The sequence below is a fragment of the Pyxicephalus adspersus genome, chromosome 6 (genome assembly GCF_032062135.1).
Source record: "Pyxicephalus adspersus chromosome 6, UCB_Pads_2.0, whole genome shotgun sequence".
NCBI classification, from domain to species: domain Eukaryota; kingdom Metazoa; phylum Chordata; class Amphibia; order Anura; family Pyxicephalidae; genus Pyxicephalus; species Pyxicephalus adspersus.
Genome location: NC_092863.1, coordinates 64,080,480 through 64,098,601, shown reverse-complemented (window position 1 = coordinate 64,098,601; position 18,122 = coordinate 64,080,480). Strand labels below are relative to the sequence as shown.

The following is an 18,122-nucleotide window of genomic DNA, read 5'->3' as shown; positions in this document are numbered from 1 at the left end:
ACTATGTATATATTTGATAAAATTTTATAATAAATATGAATTTAATATTAAAAAGATTGATGGGCTCTATCAGCCCCTTGTATCTTGAATACTCCAGTATAAAGGGCTCTCACAGCTGGAGTATTCCCAGCTGGCATAAATCTCATCTGTTCCTATTACCGTGAGAGCTCTGGGCGTTCTCGTCCAGCTCCTTTTGTTGCATTCTCCAAAATATAAAACAAACATAAAATCCAACAAGAAGAATGAAATTACCTTTTAATGGCTAAAGCAAGAAACCCAAGCACAGAGATTTCCCTAAGAGATACATACACTATAGGAAACTGTCAGATGACTTTCCTCTTTAATTAAACTGACCTTTTAAATTCTTTATTTCATATACATGAATCGTAACAAAAATGTATTTTCATAGTTAAATAAACAATATTAATTGTATACAATATTATACTATATTACAAAGTAACATTTTTCTTTTTCTGATTTTCCCCTTATATTACAGAACATGTTTTATGTAAGACTTTAATTTGTTGGGTTCATTTTCCATAAAACAGATGGGCTGTTTAACAGGTGTACACTTAAGTTATTTTGCCATACTCCTCCTTTATAAAACGCATAGTGTTTTTACTGCTCTGTGTAGTTTTCATTGAGTGTTACGGTTACTGTTTGTTGAATAGTTGCTATGGGTGCATTTGCTTTAGCAATTAATTCTTGTGTGTAGTGGATTTCTAATATCTTTCTTGAGTATCTGTTACTTATCCTGCTCTGTGTTCCCGCTTATTGAATTTGAATGTCTAGCCAAAGCAAAGAGTTTCTGTATTTTGAGGGCAGAGATTGATATTGAGCAGGTGCTTTTTCAAACTTTGTGATTTTTTTTAAGCATTGTGTAAAAAGTTAACTTCCAAGTTTTTTTTTGTGTTAAGCACTTGAACATCTCTAAATGAGAACAGTATCAAACAAATCGGATTTGTCCAAATTAAAAGTGCTTTATTTTTTATTTTCTTTTATTTTAATACTGTGTTTTTTTAGTGTCATCAGTTCTAAGAGCTAATTGTAGGCAAAGATAATGTTTTAACATTTTAGCACTTTTAGGAATCTGTCACCATGAAAAGAGGGCTTCAATATGCAGTAGTTCAGTAATTAGTTATAACACATTTCTGCCTAATCTTACAATGTTCAGATTAATGTTTCAATATAATAAAATAATATTAATATTAAAATGTGCAGACATATTGAATTAATCATGTGCAGCAAATTGAGAGCTTCCAATTTCATGAAAGTTATGAACATGTCATTACAACATTTTCTTTGCATTGATGGATGTATTGCATCTCAGCACTTATTTTAGCTTTGGATTTTGGAGATATGGAATGGGGAATACTAAGAACCCATGTTAAACTTATTTTTCTGTCTAGTCCCTGTAATAGAATTTTCCCTTCATTTACAATCATGGTGACAAAGGGTTCAGCAAACATAGGGCTAGGGAAAATCTGAAACAACAACACAGTCTACAACAGTAACAATCTGACAGAAATTCTAATCTTTCCCTTCTACACCAAAAAAACATTTTTATTTCTTTTTGTGTTGCTTTTAGGAATCTTCCCTTTTTCTTATCCAGTAAAACTTTTGTCACCAAAACTAGAAGTGAGTGGAAACCTAAAATGGGTTTTAACTCTTCCCCATACTAACAAAACAATAAATTTTGTTAATATACTTTAAGAAAAAAATCACCAAAACAACCTATTTTCCCACTGCTGACTTGTCAATTGGTAACATTCTTTGGAAGTAATTTTTGTGTTGATTTTGTCTGTTCTATAATTTTAATGTAAAGTCCTTTCACGTTTCGCTTTGCTGTAAATTAAACTCAAATTTGAATCTTAGTGTTGGGTAGGTTTTGTCAGAATTATTTTTTCAGGTTATATTAATAATTCATTCCCTCTAGAGGTCATCATAGTTTATAAGTAATAACATTTCATTTTTTTTTACAATTTGTATAATGCCATGTAACTACTTTGTGATGAAATTTAGATTTTTAATCTCTTTATGTTTTAGTGTGTTTAGTTATGTTTTTAAAATTAATCTTTACATAATGTTGATAAAATGTTTTTGTCTAGCGCGCTCTTACTTCCTAGAATGAAAGGCCAGTTCCAGTGCATATTTGCAGTGACAAGATTGGTAAATTGAATAAATATCCCAGAAAGTTCACGCAGTGACAGCTGGTATTCAAATGCAGTGTGCTGCCATTCATGAAAACAAAGGAGGAATATTTTCCCATACCCACATGCTTTTTTGAGGTCAAAATCACGCCAACATGCTACAGTTAAACAACAACAAGCATTTTCTCTTTTGTTCTTTGCATTTTTTCACTAGAATTCTTGCATTAATGATATACAACCAGAAAGTAGAACTGCCAAGATCATTTGAAAGAACAATACAATTTTTTACATACTTTTACTGTACATTAATCATATGAAATTAAATTGCTTTGTTGTTGGATGAATCGATTAATCAATATGTCATAAATTTAATTCATGTGCTACCAAAGTCCCTTTAATGTTCCAAATTGTTGGTTTGTTCTACCTAGCAACAAATCCATTCACAATACAACTTGACCTGAAATGGGGGGGGGGTTCTTCCATATCCGCTGACAAACATTGGCAGAGCCCCATTGTCCTACAAAAAAAAGCCGTCTAGCTGCAGTAAAAAGACTAATAATATTATAGATCAGTAATAGTATTTTTTTAATGCTATTTTTAAAACCTATTTGTAAGAGTGTGAATGTAATTTTTTTAGATACAAGAGATTGTGAGCAACTTCAAGCAGAACTACATTGTAAAAAGTAATACTTGCAAGAAAGCAAGTCCCTTCTGCAATAAAATACACTTACCTGCCTGTTCGCTAATTTTTAAGTACACGTACCTGTTGCAGGGGCCTGTATGTTTATCTGGTCCTCTTCCAGGTTCAGGATTTTGATTGGCCACGCAAGAGAGACGTAACCTATTCATTCCTGGCAGCCGTGTATGCTGGGATCATAGATTGAGCTGTACATGCATGCACATACACCTCAGTTTATATTATAGAAGAGATTGTAATCAGGCTGGTAAATTTATTTTTTATTGCAGGAGGACCATCACCTGTCCCTTTTACAATGAACAACCTGCCGCCTCACATTTTTATTTAGCTATTTAGCTTCTTTTCGAAGGGTACAGTAATGATTACATTTCTGAGGCACTATTTTGTTTATTTGAACGAAAATTCTGTAAAACTGTTTTATTTAGTTTGTGAACATTAAAAATTTATTTGCTTTTGATTTAATGTCATTTCATTTAGTTTTATTTCATTTTAATATAAAGCATATAAAACCTTAAAAAATCCGGAGTTTTTCGAAAATCCGGCACTCCTCAGGTCCGGAGGTTGCTGGATTTTTTAATGTTAACCTGTACTTCACATACATCGCTGGAGGACACTGCTGGAATGTGGGAACCAGGTAGAACTTTTAATCTCCCTGGCAATTCCACACTCGAGGTTACTGCTTTTGGTATGTAAAATTCACCCTGAACCACACTCAGGAATAAAGCCAGGAAAGTTACCTTAAAGAGGAACTAAACTCGAAAGTGCCTAAAACTATACCTAAAAAATACACTTACCTTCAATCCTGCTGTGCAGTCGTTCGGTCTGGAGGTGTCTTCCATCGGGTTTCCCGTTGTCCGGGTATCTGTCTCTGAGCCGGCGCGCAGGGCAGTGCCGTCTTTGCCTCTTCTTCCTGGTTCTTCTTCCTACGTCACCCAATGCTGGTGCAAGATCAGACGTTGGTTGGAAAAAAACTTGCCGATCTCAATGCCTAAGCGTGTAATGTAAAGTGAAATTTTTGAGTTTAGGTATGCTTTAACATAAAATTACATTCAATGGCAGGAACCTCCCCTTCATGGTTCATCAATCCTAATTACTTCCATAGTGCGACAGAATCAATGAAAACCTGGAAAATTTTGAATGCAAACCATGTCAAGCTAACATGGTTGTGGGCTTTGGCTCACCTTCTTCGTCTCCCTGCAACTCTCTATTGGCCTATCAACATAAAGAGTGACCTCTTTAACAAAGAGTGAGGCATATTAAGGCCAGGGACAGTGGTTGTTAGTTACCACTTGCAAGCAAACTAGACATGATTTTAAGATTTTGTAGATACCTGCTATCTACAAGGTTCCTGCTATTTAATGCTAGTGGTAGCTCAATACCTTAATAAGAAATACAGGTTTATTTTAAGTGGAATTAGTATCAACTATAAGAAATTACTTTCATTGGAAAATCCCATATGGGCTGTTCAGCTGACTGTTGGACTTGGTCATTAAAATTCATAATTTACTCTCTAGTACTTACGGCTTAACTTATAATAGAAAAATCAATTCTGTATCAAGTATCAAAATGATTAAAATATATATATATATATTATTCCATCATTTTAACTAACTATCCATGGTTATCAAAAATGTTAATCTAGGCAAAAATGTCACCACTATCCACTGGCTAATGAGAGCTGACACCAGAGAGAATAGGTAAAAGGGTTTACAATAATACAAGCTATTACTAGGGTGCTTTTACTATAACAATGATCATATGGATGATAACAATGATCATATGGATGATTTGTTTGTGCTGTGGGGATAATCAGAGAAATAGATGGGTGGTCTAATAGAAGCAAATATTACTACTAAAATTAGAATAGGAAATACTTTATATACAGTCTATATTACAATATACACCTCTATAATACAATCTGCTTTATCAAAATTGTTTAACTACTACAAGTATAGTACAGGTTGACATTAAAATCTGGCCATCATGGATTTTGGAGAGCATTTTCAAATTTACTTGGTTTTCTCCATTTATGTTTTGATGGCGCTATACTCCAGAATCAGCTGTTGGGTCTTGCTTGCATTGCTTTCCTGCTCATTTCTTATGATTTATTTGCTGAGTATAGCCCCATTTTGAATTCAGCATTCATTTAAAGGACTGTACAGGTAGTCATTTTCTGTTAAATATATACAGCATATATAACTGTAAAAAATTTTTTGAAAATCTAGCTCTCCTCGGGTCTGGAGGTGGCGAGAATTTTAATGTCAACCTGTATTTGTTGGATAAGCAGCAACTGTCTTGGGTAACATACCAGTGGGGTGTATTTTAAAAGGGTGATTTTAATAAAATAGTTATTCCAAAGAAGTGTGAAAGGTTAATATTTTAGACCTATAAAGTGCAAAGAAAATAATGACAACACCATCCAGAGGACTGGCTATTTGATTCCATTATGTATAAGGTATACATCATATCAGACTAAATAGCAAGGAAACACTGACAAAGCAATGGTTACAAGGTATGGTTTAGGTATAATACCAGATCCAAGGATTGCAGCAAGATTATCTAAATTTACTGAAAATGTAGAATAGATACTCTTGACTTCCTATTTAAATGTCCATGCCAAGCTGAATTATATCAGTCCCTGTGGACGTTTTAATGTTTATTGTATTGCCTACTGAGGACCCTCCATATTGGCGTAACAACTGAGACTTTTGTGAATCAGTTAATCATATTCTCATTACAAGTTCCCATCAATAAACTGTTACAATACAGCATATGAACTGGGAATGCTGTGAATCATGCCTAGTGTTTATGCTGATTTAGCCCTCAGATGCCTCATAGTCGATAACCTAGGATCCTTTCATAGATGAATTACAGTCAATCAATTGGGTTTATAGTATCATCACTCACGTTCCCTCTCAAAGTTAATTTCATTTGACAATGATGCTAGTTATAGAAATTGTTGAGAAAGGAATTTTTGTTCTATATCATATTTTTCAATTATAAAATAGATGCTAAATATTGTGTTTAGTATATAATATGTAAAAGTATAGTTCGCCTAGCTAACAAGATAATTATAATGCTGCGGTTTTAGTATTGCCTGGTAAATATTACTTTTTAATAATTTTTAAAACTCATGAAAATAGTTTTACTTTATTTTGATAGATATGTGTAGTATTTTTACTGGGTAAATAAAATAATAACAGTCCTTTTCTCCATTTCAGGTCCTTCACCGAAGGATAGAAGGGGTAATGAGTGACTGAATTTTAGGTTTTAATTTTTAAGTTTGACTGATATTATGTTATATCCTGTTTTCCCTTAAAATCCCTAGGAAGGTGATTAAATTACAGTCTTAATGTTTTTTTAGTTAGGGAATGGAAAAGCCCAGTGGGCACCAGTGTGGGTAGTGCTTCAAGCGGAACTAGAGTTAAAATAGGATCCGTCGATCCCCCTGGAGCTGTCTTTCATACGTCCTCATTGGCCTTCTTCCTTTTTCTGCTTACAGTGACATATGTCACTGTATTTGTAAAAAAGTGCGGGTCTCACTGCGCATGCATGAGATAGGCGTCTTCCTTTTTTCAATGACTGAAAAATCCCTTCTGCACATGTCCGATCTCATCAACCTCGTCATGTCCGAGGGGCTTTGCCTTTTTTTAAAAAAAGGAATTTAATGAAAAACAAAAACACACAACAAAACACATTCTTCCTTTATATAGAAGGTTATCTACTTTAATATTCATTACTCCACAATCGTTAATTGTCAGTTTCCATTTTCTGTTTCTAAGCAAAAATGGGAGCCTTGTCCAGTTTTTTATTTTTAGTAGGGGATTTCCCTACACCTGACCCTTTTGGTATAGTTTTGAGCCACCTCAAGTAAGTTACATATGAAAAAACATTTTTTAGAGACGAAAGAACAAGGTTTTTGGAGGCTCAAATTTTTATTGCAAATCAATAATTATGTATTTACACATCAAGGATTCATACATAATTACAGTGTACAATTAAAAGTTGTGTTCAATCCTTACTCCTGTTGACATTCACGGGAATAGGATGAATATGCTATACATAGATAGACTGCCGCCATATAATAGTTAATATTATACAAAACGTTGGACCAACTAAGTTGTGTATAACCCGACGCGTTTTGCCTAATAGGCTTGTTTTTGTGATGCTGGTGATTGAGCGTTCTGAATGGAGTATGGAAGGGTGGTATGTAGATAATCAGGCTGAATATACTTAAGGTTGAATAAGTTGGATGAGAACAGGCGATTATAGGCAAATCAATACTACTGGTAGAGACCAAGAAAGGTGATCTGGTAAGGGTATATTAAAGTGTCCTGCAAGAGCTGCTCAGAACATGAATTCAGAGTTGTCCTAAGGATTAGTGTTGGTCGAATAGCTCACTATTCGATTCGGTGGCTATTCGGCCGAATATAGCAAAAAAATTGGGGTGGTCGAACATCGAATTCGAACACCAATTAAAGTCAATTGGAGAAAAATTCGGGTTTGTTTCAGCACTGTGTAGAGCTTCTACAACCTCCAAACAGATGTAAAACGATACATTGTAAAAGGATACATAAAAAGATACATTATAAAGATACATTGTAAAAGGATACATAAAAAGATACATTATAAAAAGATACATAAAAACACACAACAAAACACATTCTTCCTTTATATAGAAGGTTATCTACTTTAATATTCATTACTCCACAATCGTTAATTGTCAGTTTCCATTTTTTGTTTCTAAGCAAAAACGGGAGCCTTGTCCAGTTTTTTATTTTTAGTAGGGGATTTCCCTACACCTGACTTCTTTTTGGTATAGTTTTGAGCCACCTCAAGTAAGTTACATATGAAAAAACATTTTTTAGAGACGAAAGAACAAGGTTTTTGGAGGTTCAAATTTTTATTGCAAATCAATAATTATGTATTTACACATCAAGGATTCATACATATATACAGTGTACAATTAAAAGTTGTGTTCAATCCTTACTCCTGTTGACATTCACGGGAATAGGATGAATATGCTATACATAGATAGATACAATAGTTAATATTCAAAACATTGGACCAACTAGGTTGCGTATAACCCGACGCGTTTTGCCTAATAGGCTTGTTTTTGTGATGCTGGTGAGGGAGCGTTCCGAATGGAGTATGGAAGGGTGGTATGTAGATAATCAGGCTGAATATACTTAAGGTTGAATAAGTTGGATGAGAACAGGCGATTATAGGTAAATCAATACTACTGTTAGAGACCAAGAAAGGTGATCTGGTAAGGGTATATTAAAGTGCCCTGCAAGAGCTGCTCAGAACATGAATTCAGAGTTGTCCTAAGGATCCTAATCCGTATATGGAATCCAAGAGAAGTGGTTGCTGGTGGCAAAAGATTGTAAACCTAGGGTTGTTTAGAAACGTATCCACCAGGTACAACTGGGAGGATGTAATAAACAAGAACTTGCCGAATCCAGAATTGCTGGAAATGCTTAAATGTTTTGTAGATACATGTGAGTTCAGTTTTTAATTTTACTTCAATGAACAAGATTGGATATTTTTGCCAAAATGGGATGTTCAAAATATTAATATCATCCCCCCACACACTCCCTTGTCATGCAACATGCACACAGGCTATCCAGAGCAAGTTGTATGAATTCCCATTTATTCCTGAGGGGCTGTGCTTCAGTTTTGTGATTACCACTATTCATATCATGAGATAAATAACAAAATGTGACAAGATTTTCCAGTTGTATCTCTAGCATTTGTGTTTTCATTCTCTCGGTTCTATAGTTCAAGCAACACACATAGTGGCATTGAAAGAATAAAGGCATGCTTTTGTCTAAAAAAAATATATATTTTCACAGGTGAATTATTATTGAATATCCAAACACCATCTAATATGTATCCAGCTGAAATGAAATTGAGTTTGATGTCTGCATACAAAGTGTAGTTTATATTTAACGTTTTAATCAAGTTTACAAGGAAGGTAAAAACCTCTATAGAGAACTACCATTTAGACAACAAATGAATGCATTTTATCACTCTCCTGTATGGTATATAGAAGAAAATGAATGCTTTTCCGACTGCTTGACTGCTAATTAAAGTTTTTTCGATCTTTATAGTTTTTATGTTATTATAGCTTCTTGAAATTTTTGCAATGAAGAATACTGACATTGTGGGGTTCATTTATATGAAGCAGTACTTAAAGTTCTCTTACCTTTTTAAAGAAGATGAATTGTACTTAATCATCAAATAAGTGCAAGACAAAATGCATTTCTTATGCTTAAGATTAGATATTTCATGTGAACACAGTTTGAAAATAAAAGAAAGAACACCCTTTAAATAAGGTGGATGCAATAACCTCCACCAAGTGATGCATGTGTGTATTTGGTATAGTTTTGATTTGTTTTGATGCACCTGAATGCTTTTCATTGATTTAGGCTGAAAGCTCAATTAAGCATTATTGATAAAAGTATCAATTGACACCTGGAAATTACAAATTGCATTATATTTTACTAAACCATTTCTTGCTAATGTTATTTACTTAATATTTAAGATGAAGAAAACCTTTAGACGGTGTATTTTCTGGCTGATGCAAGTGTAAAGTACTTGTTTACTACAATTTAAATTTCCTGTACTAAATTCTGGAAAAATGGTATTTGAACTGTTTTAACCTAATGCAAATAGTAGTTTGATGGCTCTGTATTTTCACTAATGCTGTTCCATGACTCATTACATGTGCAGAAAATAATGCATTATATTTTAAAAGGTTGTGGCCTGCTTTATTCTTTTGGTTTAGACATAAATCTAGCACAATCCTAATAGTTTTCACACAAAATTGCATCTTGTTTCCAAATGCCCTCAGCAGACAACATGTTCTTTATATGTCCATTTAGAGGGGTTACATTGCTGAACCACACTGTGATATTTAAAATGAGCACACTTCCAATTGTCATTTATATTTCAATTTGTTTGACATTTGCCATGCTAGCTTGCAAGAACCTGAAAAAAATGGAAATGCTGTTAGGTAGAGCACAAAGAGAAGACCAGCTCCAAATGCCATTAGGAAAGAGCAATGCAATTTATCTGTGTAGCTCTTGTTAGTTACGCACAGCAGGGCTATGCATTTATTTAGGCAAGAGGAATTTCCATAACATTCAGCGAACGACCTGGCAAGTCAGGAACAATGAGAAATTCTTGTTTTTGAAAAAGACATTTTATAAAATAAAAGTTTTATTCAGAAAAGTGTAACAGAAATTAACTAGAAACAGTGTCTACTATGTATTAATAGGCAGAAGTTTAACCCACCCCCAACAAAATGTAATTCACTGCCACATGGAGAGCTTAAAATTAGCTTACTGGGCACATTCAAAGACCCTGTATTAATTAGAATTTGCTGCCTCTCAAAGTTTTAACCACTTCCTTGCAAATTTCTTTTCAAAGTTGCTAGCTGATCCATTGGTAGTTTTACTCCAATTTGCCTCAGTTTGGTTTGAAGTTTTTTTTGCTGACCTGGTCCAAGTGTATGCGACTTGAAGGGCTTCATAGATGCAAACCTTCCAAATTCCTGCATTGTGAGGCCTCTTAATCCTGCTTATGATGTTACTGTACCGCACAGGGCCAATTATGTGACTTACAACAGTAAAGCTATATGTTGGCAACGCATACTTTGCACTGGTTTGGACACAATTCTACTACAGCACCCCGTAACATTAAACATGTGAAGAAATACCTGTAAAATTAAAAGGCTTTTCCTTTGCAGTATGACCATCAACTGTTGTCAATTTTAAATAAACAGTATTAGCCCCAAAAATTGCCATCCAATATTTCTAACATGCTTGACACTTCAGAACAAGGTACAGTGGCTGTAGGCATGGGGCTGGTAGGGGATGGGTAAAACTGGCTCCTTAACAGCTCCAGCACAACCAAGCGGCAATAGGGTTTCAAATTGCAGGAGTCCAGACATGCTTGCCTTAGGTGGTCCAACAAGACCAGAAAAAAACCTACCCTACACTTAACCTGTATAACAAGAAAAGATTTTTTAAGAAAAGGGCATTTGCATGTCCCATGCTCGTCAACCATCCAAGAAATAACTGGTTCCTTGTTTTTCACTGTTTCCTGGATCTACTGCTCTATACATTAATGCCACTTGTTTGCTTTGTTTGGAGGTTTGGTAATTTGGGTCTCACATCATCGCGGTATCCATCTTCGGCCCACACTGACATCTTCTTCTCTCTTCTCCCAAGTTCTTCTTCCTGCATCACACGATCTCACATTGAGGAGCTGTAGGTATCCTGGGAAGCTTTGCACTCCATTCTGTCTTGATTGCGGCAGTGATCAAGGAAGAAAGAGGAGGTGCAGCACTTAAAAAAAATTAATTTTTACTTTAAGTAAAATGGTTGTCTACCCTTTTAATGCGAAGTACAAATTTTCAGTTTAGGTCCGCTTTAATATACTTCTTTCGTTGTCCTCTGCCATCTTGGTATAAAATTATTTGTTATTACAATGTTTTACTCAATTAACATGTTGAAATGCAAAAAGAATGAATTTATTTCTCATTTTTGGATAGAGTCATGAGGCAATTGTCTATCTGGAACCAATGGCATACAGACTGTATCTGTATTGTAAACCAGTGGTTCTATATAATTTTTTACTTGTATTGTCCACACTTGTTTTAAAGCTTTCTTGGTAGGGTTTAAATTTAAAGATAGCAGTTTTAATAACACTTTCGTTGCCAGGGTTTAAATTACAGACATTTCTGTTTACGGCAGTTTTTAGTTTGTTGTCTTAGATCTGTATGCCTTTCTATAGCTGACCAAAAATGTAAATAGCACACTTGATCTAAACCAAACATAACTCATCACAATCAAGAAAGGAACACCCATCTACTAAATCAAGAATTTTTTTTTTCTTTTTTGGTGTGTTTTCAGATATGTTCCTAGGAAAAACAAAACGTGCTTAACATGTAGAGTGTAATCTTGCTTGACACAGCTAATGTAACCACACTATCCTCCTCTTTGTTCCTCAGGATGGGAGATTCCTTCCTACTACTGACCTGGGGCATCCTTTAACAGGATGCTGAGCTCAATTGATATCATGGCTTTTTCCTTAAAAACATGCAAACTGTGAAAAACCCTTGACTCTGTGAACTATACTCTTGATCAGGAGCATCCTGTACGTAAGACTATTGTATTTCTGCCCAGCTAGGGAGTGCTTACTGTGATTGTAGTGTGTCTGTGTGGACAGAACATTCTCACACTGCATGCTCTTGGATATAGAATGTTACTCTTTGGGAACAAATATGCATGTTAGTAGACTTTAATGAGTTAGGGTCGTTGTCTAGTGACTTATTACCTACACACAACAAAAACAGCATGTATCTAAATATATATTTATGACTGAGCAAAAAAGAAAAAAAAAACATAAACATACTGACAATACATTTCGCAACTGCTCCTTGTAATAAAGACATGTATAATAGTACAACTGCATTTGAAAAACCATCGGCCTTCAGAAAGGATGTGAAAAGAATAATTTAGATAACTTGTTAATCAATTAATTTTCAGTGTATTAAAGTGATATCAGTATAATATAGAAGCTAACCAATCAGATTTCTGTGGCCATTATGAACCACATGCCTGGAACATTTAGTGACAGGTAAGTGTTGTAATCCTTATTCTCTAAAGGTTTCTTGGATCGGTGGCACTCCAGTAGCTAGTATTGTGAAACACTAAGGTCATAAATTGTAGCCTAAATATCATTTTTTTTACTTTATGCAATAACAGACAGGACATAAAACCCAGTTGATCTTCTTTCTAATTTTTTCTTTGATTAATGAAGCACCAGCATATACATAGGGACTGCATCTATTAAAATCGGCATACATACCAAGTACACACTATGACACAGGAGAAGAGAACCCACATCTTAAAAAAAAATTAAAATTTAAACAGTGGAAAAGCATGGAATATAATAGGTAGGAGAAATGGAGTGTTTGCTAAGTTGTGATGGCTCGGAGAGAAAAGTAATAGGTAGACAGGTTTGAGAGCTTCCTTGAATGTGGTAAAAGTAGAAGCAAAGTAGAAGCAAGGGTGAGCGGAAAAATTTAGACTCAAAGAGGTCTTGCCGTAGGTGATAAGAGGTTATGAATGATGAAGTTATTTGTAAGTCATCTGAACAGAGAGGGTTGTCATGGGTGATATTGTGCATGGGCTGAAATTGTATATAGGACCGGTGCCATAAACTCATATAAAAGCAAAGTACAGTACCTTCAATTTTATTTAGATGGAATGGAAGCCAGCATAAGGATTTCAAACAAGAACAAAAAAGCAGCAGGTGAAGGGTATTGAGAAGAATACGAGATAAGATAAATATATAAGTCCAGCTCGTAGATAAGTCCAGCTTCAGTGTTCATGACAGAATATAAATGCTAATCTAGAATTGGAGTCAAGATAAAAGGTTGTTGCAGACCTTATCACAGTAAATAATGATGACATGTGCCAGGAATTTGGTGGTTTCTGTGAAAAGGAGGGGGTGTATTTTGAAGATGTTGTACTGTGAAAATGGTAGAACTTCCACAATGAGATGGATAAGAGAGAGCATGAAACATTACATAGGACAGAGGAATACAAGTTGGGGGAGGACGGGTACATTTCTGTGTCATCACCATATAAAGAGAATTGAGCAGATCCACATATCGATCCAAGGACTTAGGATTTGAGGAACACTGACAAGGAGGGAAGAGTGACAATTGGCCAAATAAAGCAGAGATGCACCACGAGATGACAGCATAACCAAAACTGATAGAGAGCAGGGACAGGAGTAATGGGGGATGACCAACAGTATCTAAAGCAGAACAAAAATCCAGAATTATGAGAGAGAAGTTGCCTTGTGATTATAAGGAGGTCATTGGACAGCTTTGGGTCGAAAGCTAGATTAAAGATGGCTGATAGTGAGTTATATTACTCTTTGGGTAACAAGTCCTTCAAGTAGTTTGACAGAATATAGTGAAATAGGATGGTAACTGGAGACTAGGAATGGGTTAGGGGAGTATTTCCTTAATATTGGAATAATAATTGAATGTGTAAAGACTAATGGGAAAGACACCAATAGGGAGGGACAGACAGAACAGCTCAGTTAGTGCATTGGCCTAGGTGGGAGCACACATTCAGTCAGAAAGGATTGTATTGAGATGACAGGAAGTGGAGGGAGATGATGATTGAAAGACAATTACATGCAAACGTCAAGGGTTGAAGTAGCTGACAGCTGGATAGGTGGTTGGTATTGCAGTATTACAGTGAATGGAGATATCACATCTGATTCTGTTCGTTTTAGTCTTGTAGAAGTTAGAAACATACATAAATTCAGTTAGTTGTTTGGGTGAAAAAAATGTTTTACTTTAGAAAGCCCTCCCACATTTAACTCTTGCATAAATTCTAAATATTTTTTAACCCATTTTCTAAGTATTATAGTAGAGTGTAATGATGAGGCAGCTTAGCTATGGATTATTTTTCAATCATTTTAACAGTTTGGCTCTTGCATGGTTTTTACATTTGAACTTGGTTATATAATCACTGCAGGAACACACTGCCAGAATATTGCAGTAAAGTACAAAATTCAAAAAAGTTACCAAAATACTGCTTATATAATGTTAACATATTCCGTGTAAAACAGCAGTCCAAGATTTTTTTCCCCTGAAGCTCATTAGAGATCTGTGGGGAGAAATGGATAGTGTAATCTCACAATGCAGCATTATTATTCAGTTTCCTGCATTCCAAAACAACACCTGCTAGAAAGGGCTTCAAGTATCTAGCCGCCAAGTTTGGATGTCTGCCTTCATATCCCGTGCATTGGCAATAACATATACAATACAGAGCAGGTGTGAATGTTAAAAACAAATGCAAGTGCTGGGCTACAATTTGAAAAATAAAGTAGTTCCAATGTACCTTAGAATTCTGCCAAAGTTGGTCTTTTTAAATTTTCTCTACTATTATAATGAAAACACAATAAATATATATTTAGCATTTTTTTTATTATACCCAGTGTTCTGCTTTTTCTATACACAATCCCCATCAATTTAAATGCATTTTAGTTTATAATATACATAGGTATACAATTCTAGCAAATGCCAAAAAAGCTTTCAGTTTTCTTTTAAATATTTGGTTTACCATGAAAATGCCTCGCCATGCTTTTAAGGACAAACAAAACATGATGTATTTTAATGGGAAGTTGAAGGCTAAAAAATGTTCTAAAATAAAGGATATATTTGGACTAAAATGTTCTAACATTAAGGATGGATGTTATTAGATAAAAGTAATAAAGTAGTGATAAAGTACTTTTTCATTAAGGCAAAAGTACTTGAACCCAATGTTTTTTTCAATCTATGTCAAATTATTACTTAGAAGAGTGGTTAGTGGACACAGATTAGCTACCAGCGATGGTCCCGTAAAACAAGGTTTTGGATCTTCATAGAAAATGTGCTGATTACCTTGATTTGCATTTTCTTTTATTTTGCTCTGTATACAGTATGATCCTAAAAAAGTAAGTATGACTTTAAAACTGCATGGAGGATAGTAGATAATAATATTTACCAAGGCAGCACCCGTGAAAATGGCAGAACCCACTAGTGCTCTAGAAGTTTCACAAACATCTTAAACTCGTCTATACAGGCTAATTTAGTCCTTACTCTGCCACAGTTTTTTTTAATCTTTTCAAAAATGTATTAAAAGTGCAAGGCCTTGGTACTCACCAGACGCCAATCTAATGCTGCAGTCTTCACCTATAGCAGGCCCCCGCTCAGCCTTGAGAGAATGGTGCTTCCAGCACACGGTTGTCCCCAGGACCTTAGTACACAAAGAATAGTGTTTGAGGAAGGGCTGGCAGAGGACCAGGAGCCCACAGATGAAGCAGTACAAGTTTCTTACAAAGGCAAATCCAGTACACATCGGCATACAGTTCACCAGACAAGGTATCCGAGGGGAAACAGAAAATAGAGTCGAGGTCACAGGCAAAATGGCAGCCCAGGCTTCTACAGTCAAAAGGTCAGGAACAGGCAAGGTTAGAAACAGTAAATCAACAAAACATACAGCAGCAAGCAGCAAGTTAGCCTAGCTAAACTCTACAACAGGCACTGGTACCCGAGAGCAGAGAGGCTATAAGAACCCAGCAGCCAATGTCAGTGTGGGACCGAGATCAGGAACTACCCTGCTCATCAGCCGCAGCACAGCTCCAAATCTCAGCACACAGGATGCCTAGAGATCAAACACAGCTGAAGGGAAACAAGGGTGCTGCAAGTCGCAGAGCAGAAGTCAAGACAACTAATTCATAGATTTCCTCTGCTTCTGTAAGAGCCGCAGCCTATTTTCTTATATTCATATAACGTATACATTAAAAAAAAGCTAACAGTTTTATTGCTCTTTGACCCACAAAAACAATAACATGAAGCTTCTATATAATATTATTATGACCCCAATAAGTGTTTCTGTGATCCTATATTGTTGCCCAATAACAAGCTGCATATCTATGCCTTGGAGTAGTGTTGCTCGACCTTGATACCATGGTGGATTCCTTGGAAAAATTATTAGGTCTTCAGGAAACCCCTGCTATAATTAGTATATCAACAGCTCACAGTTTATTAGCATGGTGATCAGTAGGAAGAATGTCTCTTTCTTTGCTGACCTTTGTAAAGAATGTCATCCTTACAGATGGTAAAATATACATATAAACATTAATATAATAGAAACACTGCCCTAGACATTACATGAGCAAAAAGGTATTAGAAGCCTTGTGTTGGAATGATTTTTTTTTTGCTGACTATCTGATGTAGAACTCATTTTAAAACATTAAAATTATTTCTATTTCTAAAAATGTTAACGTGTGTTTTCAGAGGAGATTTTGTATCGGTTAATGTTGGAAGATTGTGCGTTCTGTTTGTTCTAGTTACCACTGTCTTTGGAACAGGAAGTAATGAAAAAAGCAAATTTTGGAGTTTAAGGTATATCTTCCAATGGGAACACCTTTTAACATGAAACTAAGAGGGGATTTCCCTCACTTTCTATAGATTTCTTCTTACTACCTGTTGCATATCCTGGACAAAAAAAAAAACAGAAGTCTCTCTAATGGTACAAAGCCAAAAATAAATTGGCTGGCGTTTAACCCATTCTTACTCTTTCCAAAAAATTGAGCATCAAATACACTTTGATTTTGTATATATTAACAAAGATGAATTTTTTTTAGTAGCACTCCTAAGAGGAGTTTGCCCAAATTTTGTTTTGTTTTCTTAATGCAGCTTCGTCTTTTGTATCTATATAAATATGAAACTGGTTTACTTAAAGAACAAAAGTATCTCCTTGTGTCTTTTTACAACCCAACCCTCACAAAGCTTTTTGTCCTAAATTGAAAACAGTCACAGTCAGGGAAAATACTTTATTTCTATTGAGGTTGTCACACAACTATCTAGCAATCTTAATTAAGTCAGCAATATTTCTTGCTGATAAATGGCCTGATCGGCGATGGCTATACATTTCCAATGAAATTTGTAACATTGAGAAATAGTGAACAGGACTGGCAATCATGACCGTTAGTAGATGCTATTTATAACCAGACACTCCAGAAACTAATTGGATGATTTTGCAGAGTACCAACCTGACTCAGCAAGCCCTAATGAAGAAAATAAGTCAATGAATTTTCTAGACAGAAAACTATAATGCAAAGGAAACTAAAAACTAGCTATCTGAGTGAAATGTTTATTACCCATCACAGTGATGTATTTTGTTCAGAGTGATGAATAAAACAATGTGCCATGAATTGTAAACTGCAACTATCTCATAAGTGAATGCATCTTAATAAAAAAGTATGAACTAAAAAATTGTAAATAACATGGTTTAAACATAAAATATGTATTTGTGGATAACCAGTACCAGTTCTAAGTTTTGAAATAAGTACATAAATAAATACATTTTAGATAACGTTTATCCTGATGATGCTGATACAACAGTATACTACATTATGAATGAAAGCTAGAACGGTATTCCTGGTCAGCCCTTACTATGTATAACACAGCTAGAATGCCCAGAAAGAACATTCAAAGCACTTGGCAAGTAGAAATAAGGGCATACTCAGAAATATGTTACCTAAACTTAATTGGTATTTGTATAAAAAAACCTATCTATGTACAACTACAAGGTTACCTATCTATTTTCCCTATGGCCCTTTTAAGGGAACAAGTTCAAAGGTTTTAATTTGTATCCAAGTTGATATTCCCCCCATGCAAGTCAATATTTATG

General features: G+C 35.0%; 1 long non-coding RNA gene across 1 annotated transcript in view; it reads right to left on the bottom strand.

Moving 5' to 3' along the window:
• LOC140332564 (uncharacterized) overlaps positions 1–16,035 on the bottom strand; it is a 59,725-nt gene extending 43,690 nt beyond the window's left edge. The window contains exons 1-2 of the long non-coding RNA XR_011921172.1: positions 15,975–16,035; positions 15,587–15,680 (exon numbers count right to left, since the gene is read on the bottom strand). This is a non-coding gene — a long non-coding RNA (uncharacterized lncRNA). The remainder of the gene's footprint in view (positions 1–15,586; positions 15,681–15,974) is intronic.
• Positions 16,036–18,122: the final 2,087 nt, after the last annotated feature.